Genomic DNA, 9261 nt, shown 5'->3' with positions numbered 1-9261 from the left:
CAAGATTAACTTTTTCCCCCCCCATTAAAACATTCCACTTATTCCAATAGTTTTCACTCTGGACTTTCCTTTTCCTGTTAGATTACTTTGGTGTCTCTGTTGAAAAACAAGTGACCGTATAAGTGTGAATGTATTTTTGGTAATTATTCTATCCCACTGATCTATTTGCCAATCTTTATGCCAGTATCAAGGATTTTGATTACTATAGTCCAAATACCCATGTAGTGTAAGTGTCTGACATTAAGCTTTTGATTGCCGAGGCATCCGTTTCAAAGACATCCATCTCAAATAAACACATTGCCACCTATACAACTAGCTAGATCCAGGCCGCCCCTCCCATGAAGTTCCCTTTTAATTTTTTTTAATTTTTATTTATTTATTTTGTGAGGAAGATCGGCCCTGAGCTAACATCTGCCAATCCTCCTCTTTTTTGCTGAGGAAGACCGGCCTTGGACTAACATCCAGCCCCATCTTCCTCTACTTTATATGGGACGCCGCCACAGCATGGCTTGACAAGCGGTGCTTCTGTGCACGCCTGGGATCCGAACCGGCAAACCCCGGGCCGCCACAGCGGAACGCGCACTCTTAACCACTTGAGCCACCAGGCCGGCCCCTGAAGTTCCCTTTTTAGAAAACCCTGGGTAACCTAGATAACTGACCACTTGGGTGAGTCCACTTTTCCCTTCCTATGCCCTAATTCCCACTCTTCTGATTTAAATTCCTCAATAAAGAGTGAACCCACAAAGCCCTGGGCACCGCACCCTTCATCCCAATAAAGGCAGAGTCCCAGGTCTGTACTTGCTTGCTCTCTATCTCCCCCCACAACCTTGCTGTGTGGCCCCAGGCCTGCCGTGTACCCTGCAGGATTTGTGAGTAATAAACCTTGTTTTTTCAAAGTTCCCAGATGGTTGTTGCTGAGGTGCGTCTTGCAATCATAATAAGAACCACAAGGGCTGGTCCAGCCATAACACTGGCCCCAGTGGGGGAAATGTCAGTGGGGGCTAGCCACAAGTGGTATGGCCCAGGTGAGTGCCCCAGGCATCCTAGTCAACAGCATCACTACTGATAGGCTGAGATTGACACAAGACAATCCATCAATAGGAGAATTGATAACCTATGGTATATTTGTACAATGAAATATTACTCAGCAATAAAAAGGGACAAACTACTGATACATGCAACATAGATGAAAACATTATGTTGAGTGAAAAAAACCTTCCAGAAGAACACATACTGTATTATTTCATTTATTTGAAATTCTAGAACAGGCAAAAATAATCTATGGTGGAAAAAAAATCAGAATAGTTGTTCCACCTAGGTGCTGGGGTTGGGAATTGACTGGAAAGGGGCATGAGGGAAATTCCTAGGGTAATGCCAATGTTCTCTTCCTTGATAGGGCTTGGTTTGCACAGATATATACATTTGTTAAAACTCAGTAAATATACACTCAAGATTTGTAGCATTTTATCGTTTATAAATTTAACCTGAAAGGAAAAAAAGTAAAAAGTATTGGACTCTAGTTAATATATACATATACACACTAAAGTATTTAGGAGCAAGTGTACTGTTGTCTGCAATTTACTCTGAAGTGCATCAAAAAATAAGATAGATTGATGGGTGGATAAATGGGAAAATACGTGACAAAATAAGCATACTAAAATATTAAGAGTAGAACGTAGGTGGTGCGTATACAGCAGTCTACTGAAAATCTTTCAGCTTAGAGATATGTTAGAAATTTTTCATAATAATATATTGGAAAAAATATAACTAGAGATTTCTGGTGCTAGCAACAGTGGAGTAGCTGGTATCAACAATAACACCTGGACAAAATATAATTAAAAAACTGTTTGGAGGCAATGGACAACAATTCAGGGTTGTGATCCTTTTTTTCTGCTTTATTGAGGTATAATTGATAAATAAAATTATAAGATATTTAAAGTGTACAACATGATGAAATGGTATTCATATACATAGGGGGAAAGGATTTCCTCTATGGAGTTAATTAATACATCCATCACCTCACATATTTAACTTTTTTTTTTTTTGGTGAGAATATTTAAGTTCTACTCTCTCAGCAAATTTCAGTTATACAACACAGTGTTATCAACTATAGTCATATATTATACATTAGATCCCCAGACCTTATTCATCTTATAACTGAAAATTTGTACACTGTTACCAGCCTTTCCCTATTCCCACATCCTCCAGCCCCTGGCAACCACTTTGAGCTGTGATCTTTGGTAAAAGGAAAGCGTATTAGTTGAGCCCCACGTTTTTCCAGGCTTTCACCTAGTAACATTTTTCAAACCAGTGCAGGGAGTTGGAGCCCAAAAGGGAACAGCATCTCACTGGAAAGAGAAAGCAAAGATTAACGTTCAGCAGTTGTGATTCGGATTTAAGGGGTATGGTGACAGAGAAAGCAGAGCTACAGAGAGGGCACTTTGGAAATGTGTGTGGAAAATTGCCCTTGGGCCATGGCCATCTCCGGGGCTGCGTCTGTAAGGGACTGGACTCCAGGAGGCCTGGCAGAGAGAAGTTGTTGGGAGCCTGAAAAGTGGATGGAGATTCTGGAGGACACACAATGATGAAACATGATGCAATTTGGGTCCAGCCGGAATGAATAGACCTTGGTGAACACCCTGGGCATTGAGACCCAAAAAAGCCCACACCCTAGGAATAAGGTCCATGCTATAAGAATAAGGGCTATGCCCAAGGGATAAAGACAAAACTAAAATAGATGCACCTTAATAAAACCTAAAACCAGCCTTGGACCAGATTTAGATGATCCACTAATAATTGAATTGTCTGCCAGAATAAAACTCAATAGTCTTTAGGGGAAAATAACATTCAGAGCTTCTAAAATTTATATTTATCACCCACATTGCCCATAACAAAACAGTTAATCAACATGCACAAAATGGAAAAACAGGTGAATGATAATAAACAGAGCAAACACTCAATAGAAACAAATCCAGAAATGATCCAGATATTGGAGTTAGCAGTCAAAATTGCCATGATTCATATGTTTAAAAAAATAGAAGAGGGTGACAATTGATAAAAAGATGGGATAGAGTATTTCAAAACAAAATTAAAATCTACAAAAAATCAAGTGGAAATTCTAGAACTGCAAAGCACAATATTTGAAATTCATTGGATGATGTTAGCAGCAAACTTACAGCAGAAAACAGAAAATACTAAACTTGAAAACAAGTAAGTAGAAAATATCTAAGCTGAATAACAGAGAGAAATAAGAATGGAAAGAGCAAAAAAGCCATTAGGAAAGCTGTGGGACATGGTCAAAAGATATGTCTAACTGCTGTCCAAGAAAGACAGGAGAGGATGGGCAGATGCAATATTTGCAAAAATAAGAGAACTTTCCAAATTTGTTGAAAGATGTTGACCCACAAATTCAGCAAGCTCAACCATCCCCAAAAGGCTAAATACAAAGATCAGTACACTTAGCACATCATGGTCTGCTGAAAATAAAAAGTAGAAAGGCACATTATATTATCAACTAAAAGCTAAGGAGAGTAGAAGACAAAGAAATAAGATCTTTAAAATGTAAAAGAATAAAAACCTGACAAAGTAGCATTCTATAGGCAGAGAAAATATTCTTTAAAGGCAGATGGGTGACATCAGCGAAATGGCAGATTAGGAAGCTCTAAGCTCTCATTCCCACACAGAAACATCAGAAAACGAGCAGAAAGCGTCAGAACCAAGTCTGTCAGAAACTCTGGAAAACAGTCAAAGGTTTGCAGCAACCAAGTGAACGCTGAATCCAGAAACGGGTGACTTCACAGCAGTAGGAGAGCTTTGTGGCATTTTTACTCACCCTTGTCCCATCCCTTCCCTGGACCACCTAAGGCCCAGGAGCAAAAGCTGGGGACAGTTTCTTTGGGAAATTAGGACATTCGAAAGTACTGAATATACGGAGGAGTTTAGAAAGCCTCATGCATGCTGAGAGCAAGACACATATCAGAAGAGACTTCACCTTGGGCTATCCCTGGGCTTAGTGCAAGCCTGGCTAAATGTTGAAGGACAGCCCAGCACAGAGCCAATCTGAAAAAAATGGGCGAGTTTTGTTGCTGCTGTTGTTTTTTCTTTAAACAAACCTGGAATTCAAGGAAATCTCTGTCAAAACACTAGTTAAAACAAGCTAAGGGCCGGCCCCATGGCTTAGCGGTTAAGTGCGTGCGCTCCGCTGCTGCCAGCCCAAGTTCGGATGCCGGGCGCGCGCCGATGCACTGCTTCTCCAGCCACGCTGAGGCTGTGTCCCACATACAGCAACTAGAAGGATGTGCAACTATGACATACAACTACCTACTGGGGCTTTGGGGGAAAAAAGGAGGAGGATTGGCAATAGATGTTAGCTCAGAGCCAGTCTTCCTCAGGAAAAAGAGGAGGATTAGCATGGATGTTAGCTCAGGGCTGATCTTCCGCGCACACGCACACAAAAAAAGATGGATGCTAAAATTAGTGGGTACAAGTTTGAGGAGAAACAGAATATTTGCATAGTCTCAAAGCATTTACCCCAAAAGATTTATTAATTACAAAGAGGAAATAACTTTGCAGTGGAGGAACTCCGCAGACTCCATGTTAACTAAATGATCTAAGTTGTCACCAGCCAAACATGGTGACAACACAAACCTCCTGATATCATGTACTGAGCCCAGCACAGCGTCCTTTCGTGGGGAGAGGGGAGGATGTGAGGGAAAGAGGGATGGAGGAGGAACCACCAGATTAAAAGTGACATATACATCAGACAAAATGAAACGATAGTGTTTATGGATGCACATTTGGGTAATAAAATTATAAAGAAAAGCAAAGAAGTTCTTTCCATAAGGTGGAGAGTGGTTGCTGCTGCGCGGAGGAAGGCGGTCGATGCCTGGAGGCTTTGGGGGTGTTGGCCGGCTCTGTTTCGTGACCTGGCTGGTAGTGGCAAGGGTGTTCACATTGTGATACTTCATTAAGCTGTGTCTCTGTTTTATGCAGTCTTCTGTAGCTGTGCTATACTTTACAGTAGAAAAGGTTTAACAAACATAGTTGGACACTTATGCCTACCTGGGAGGAAGGAAATCTGGAAAGAAATACATCAAAATGCTTACAGTGGGTGGTGGGATTATTGATTTTAATGTTTATTACACTTTTCTATGATGTCCAAATTTTCACAAGTGAGTTTTAGTTTTATCGGGGGCTCATGAACATCCTATTTCTATACTGTTTCAAAGTCACTTCCTAAGCTCGACCGCAGAGTCTTGTCGCCCCCGCCCTCCCCTTTAATCATTTCCGTGGGGACAGACACCCCATCCTCCCAACCCTCGCTCCTCCGCGCGGACCCGGGTTTTCGAGCCGCTCCGGCCTCCGGGGGCCGGGATGAGCCCCCGTAGGGCGGGTTGGAGGCAGCGCCCGGGCGGCTCCAGGACGGCCGCGCCCGCCCCTCGCCCGCCCCGCGCCCGCCGCGCCGCCTGCAGCTCGCCTCCCTCGGGCGCGCCGAGCGCCGTGTCCCGCGGGTGGGCGCCCGGCTCCGCGGCGGGGGTCCCGCGGGCGCGCTCAGCCGAGCCCTCCGCCCGCCCTGTCGCTGTCTCTCTGTTGCACCAGAAGTTCACATGAAAAGCAAAGGCAGGGAAGCGACCGGAACGTGCGGGACCAAAGAGCCTTAAAAGATCAAAAGTCGCCCCGCGTCCACGACCTCGTGGCGCAATGGTAGCGCGTCTGACTCCAGATCAGAAGGTTGCGTGTTCAAGTCACGTCGGGGTCACTGCCCTCCGTTTTCCCACCTGACCAACTACAGGATTCGGGCCGCTCGCGATTTCAACCCGCCAGAACATCTGCCCATCCCTGCTCCTGACTCCTTTGCAGCAAAGAGGTCAGAGGAGTTTTAGAAAAGATGGGCGGTGTCATTTTCATATCTGACGGGGATGATCTAGGAAACGCCGGGAGGCGCTGGTTTCAAGCCTGGGCGTCCACACTGCAGCGCTGCCTACTTACCCGCGCACTGCGATCCCTGCGCTGTGTCACCAAACATGTCACCGGAAAAACTATTTTTAAAAAAGGTGGGCTGGCCGGCCTGGTGGCGTAGTGATTAAGTGCATGTGCTCTGCTTTGGCGGCCAGGGGTTCACAGGTTCGGATCCCGGTGCGGATGGACGCACCGCTTGTCAAGCCATGCTGTCGCAGGTCCCACATAAAACAGAGGAAGATGGGCACCGATGTTAGCCCAGGGCCAATCTTCCTCAGCAAAAAAAAAAAGAGAGAGAGAGAGAGGACCAAGAACACAATAGAAAACAGGTACAGAACAAAACAGTTATTGGAAGATGAGATATAAATTATTTTTAAATACACGAAAAGAAACTTCTTTCATAATAAGAGAAATACAAATTAAAATTCAGTGAGTTATTTTTAACCTACAAGATCAGTTAGCCTTTGATCAAAAAGCCTATGTTAAATTGCATCCTTAAAGCTATGAAGGAGAATAGAGGAAATTAAAATAATTATAAAAGAATATTTTTCATTCAACCAGTTTAGAGAAGTTCTCTAGTATATTTTTCAATATTGCTTCTCTTCGTTTTATTCTAGACTTTTTCCAGGAATGCCATTTAACCTTCCATATGGTGGATAATTACCATCAAATGGGTGGATAATTATGCTTCTCTATACTCTGCACCTCTAATCTCCTCTCAAAATGTTTCCTCTGTCTTCACATTTTCTCTGTCTTTGGGGTATGTGTTCAGGTTCGTCCCCCATCTGGGATTCCGTTTCCTGCAAGTTCAGTTCTGCTCTTTACTTGACAGAGTGCACTGTGCTTCCACCATTGCAATGTTAGTTTCTTTACCGTGTATGCATGTTTTATTCTCCTCTCTTTTAAACTCAGCCAGTTGTTCCACGAGGCTTTTCATGCCCCTTTTCAAAAAGGCCGTATTTTGGAGCATGCCTCACATTTTTTTCTGAACGCTTCCATCATTTTCAGTGGTACGTTTTTCTTCTACCAGGAACTCTTCTCTTTTCCTGGTTCTGCAGAATTAAAAACAACAACTTGCTTTTATCTCTTACTCATCCTCTAAAATTATTCTTACTCATCCTCTAAAATCTGTTTAGACTCCATGTGAGGCAACAGATGGGGAATGTGGCTAAGGCTTGGTCCCGTTCTCTCTTCACTGGTGGGGGTCAAATCCCTTCTCAGATCCACTAGCTGGAGGACAGGTTGAGGGCACAGCTCCCATCCCCATTTCCAGTGCTCAGGAGGCTGTCCCCTAGGGCTTTATTGCAGTGTCCTTTTTTCCTCCTCTCCTGTATAGTTCCCTTGCTGCCGTGAACCAGTGAAATGCAACAACCACCATAAAATCAGTAATAAACCAGAGATCCTACATTTCAGCATGAGTTTTAACTTGAATGTCTGAAATAGGTCTTGCCTGCTCGGATAGGGCAGAAAACAACACCTTCTATTCACTTAAATCTTCTATAATTAACATTTTAATTTAATGCCAAACAAATACTCTGAAATTCTTTAGATTCTTCCACCTTTCAAGAATTTTACATTTAAAGAATCTATTTTGTAGATCTTATAGCCTAAGAATTAGTTCTATGCAAACTTCATTAGTTTTAAAATTTTAACGATGTCTTTCAAGTTTCTTATATGAATTAATAAACTTCCCTTCTGATATATTCATAAATCAAGTTTTAAAAGGTCTACTTGTCAGTAGACGTTTCTTTGTAATATTAATACTTGTAATTGTAAAACTTGTAATATTACAATAATTGTAATTGTAATTGTACAAATTACAAATATTACAATTGTATAATATACAAATATATTATGCAATTTGTACAAATAAATACAAATAATATATGTAATATTTTACCATTACAATCTTTTTTATTATAAAAGCAGATTTTCAATCATTAATTTTAACCCTCAGCTCATCTATTTCAGATGAATAAGCACTTGTTCTCCCAACATTGAGAAAAAATCAGCATGCATTTTTAGAAAAACTGGGGCAAGAGTATTTTTTGTGGGCAAAGTATCACTTCTTAGAAGGAAAAAGTAGAGATGAGGGGAAAGAAAAAGAAAAATTGCCTTACACTTAATTTCAAAGGTTTATTCCACCTGCATTAATAAATCAGATATTTTTTAAAATTTCAAAAGTTCCCATAGATTATTCTGTTCTATTAACGTATTTGTACATTCTTGCTACACACCAAACTGATTGTGTTGCTTTATTTTAAAAGGAAAGTAAAATTTACAGATTGCAGAGCCTTGCCACAGGCGCAGTATTTGATACATTTTCTTGACCCATTGTCCCTCCCAGTGAGGGCGCTTCCTTAGCTCCAGCCAGCCTGGGACACGTGACCTGCTTCTCCCGCCAGAGGGATGCTCTCCTGACAGATGCCAAGCAAACTGCCTTTCGTCTCCAAGGAATTTGAATTGGAAGCAAATGGAACCCAGTGTTTGTTTCAGAGGACATTCTAAACAAGTACAAATGGGAGAGGCGATCATAAAGTGACTTTGTTTTCTATCACCCCTTAAAAATATATTCAGTTTGCTAGTCCTCCTTCTCATAGATGAAGGAGCTAAGCAGGGGAGGGGGGGTGTGTGTGTGAAGAGAGTGAGGGACAATTCCCATGACTTTTCTGGTCACTTTGTGCCAAGAAACACTCCCCAGCCTGTGATTGCAACATCCATCCTATGTAGCAGTCAAGTCTCTGAACATGAGTTAAAGTTAGGGCTCCTCCCCTCCTGGTCTTGCGCTTCCACCTCTCCACCCACAGCTTGCTAACCGTGTCTCCGACCCCTTCAGGATCAGAGCAGGGGAGGGAGGGTAGACAAGAAAGTCTACGTGGGCAGAAGTGTCTTCAGCAGGGCGCCTACTCTCTGGGACATTGGTGGAATTTTGAGAGACTCCCTCAGTGCTGAGGATCCCTCTCCTGCTTTTCTCTTAGCCCTCATGAATGTATTTTTATTTCAGCTGGTTGCTCTTTATTGGATCAACACCTAGAATTCTCTTCTAGGAGATCTGATCAGCCCTCCAGGCAGCCCTGTGGATAGCACCTAAGAAGAGCCCATGCACACGGATCATGTCTAGACCACGGGAAGAACTCATCCATCTTTTGCCCTCAGATTTGCCTCCCAAATGTGTGCAGACATCTTCTTTCAACTTGACCATCTCTTGCCCCTTAGGTTTCTTCGGCAAAGATATGCATCGGGCCACTAAGACCTCAAACTCCTGGTGATGCATATCAAGCTTTTCAGGAGGCCTGTTAAACC

The 9261-nt window shown here is 42.6% G+C and overlaps 1 non-coding gene across 1 annotated transcript; it reads left to right on the top strand.

The window, feature by feature from the left end:
- The first annotated feature begins 5686 nt into the window (after positions 1–5686).
- On the top strand, positions 5687–5758 carry TRNAW-CCA (transfer RNA tryptophan (anticodon CCA)). The gene has a single exon. It is a non-coding gene; the product is annotated as a tRNA-Trp (tRNA).
- The last annotated feature ends 3503 nt before the right edge of the window (positions 5759–9261 follow it).

This window comes from Ceratotherium simum, chromosome 16, assembly GCF_057802395.1.
Source record: "Ceratotherium simum simum isolate JZ-2026a chromosome 16, ASM5780239v1, whole genome shotgun sequence".
NCBI classification, from domain to species: Eukaryota; Metazoa; Chordata; class Mammalia; order Perissodactyla; family Rhinocerotidae; genus Ceratotherium; species Ceratotherium simum.
The sequence above is the reverse complement of the archived record's forward strand: the minus strand, read 5'-3'. Positions and strand labels throughout refer to the sequence as shown.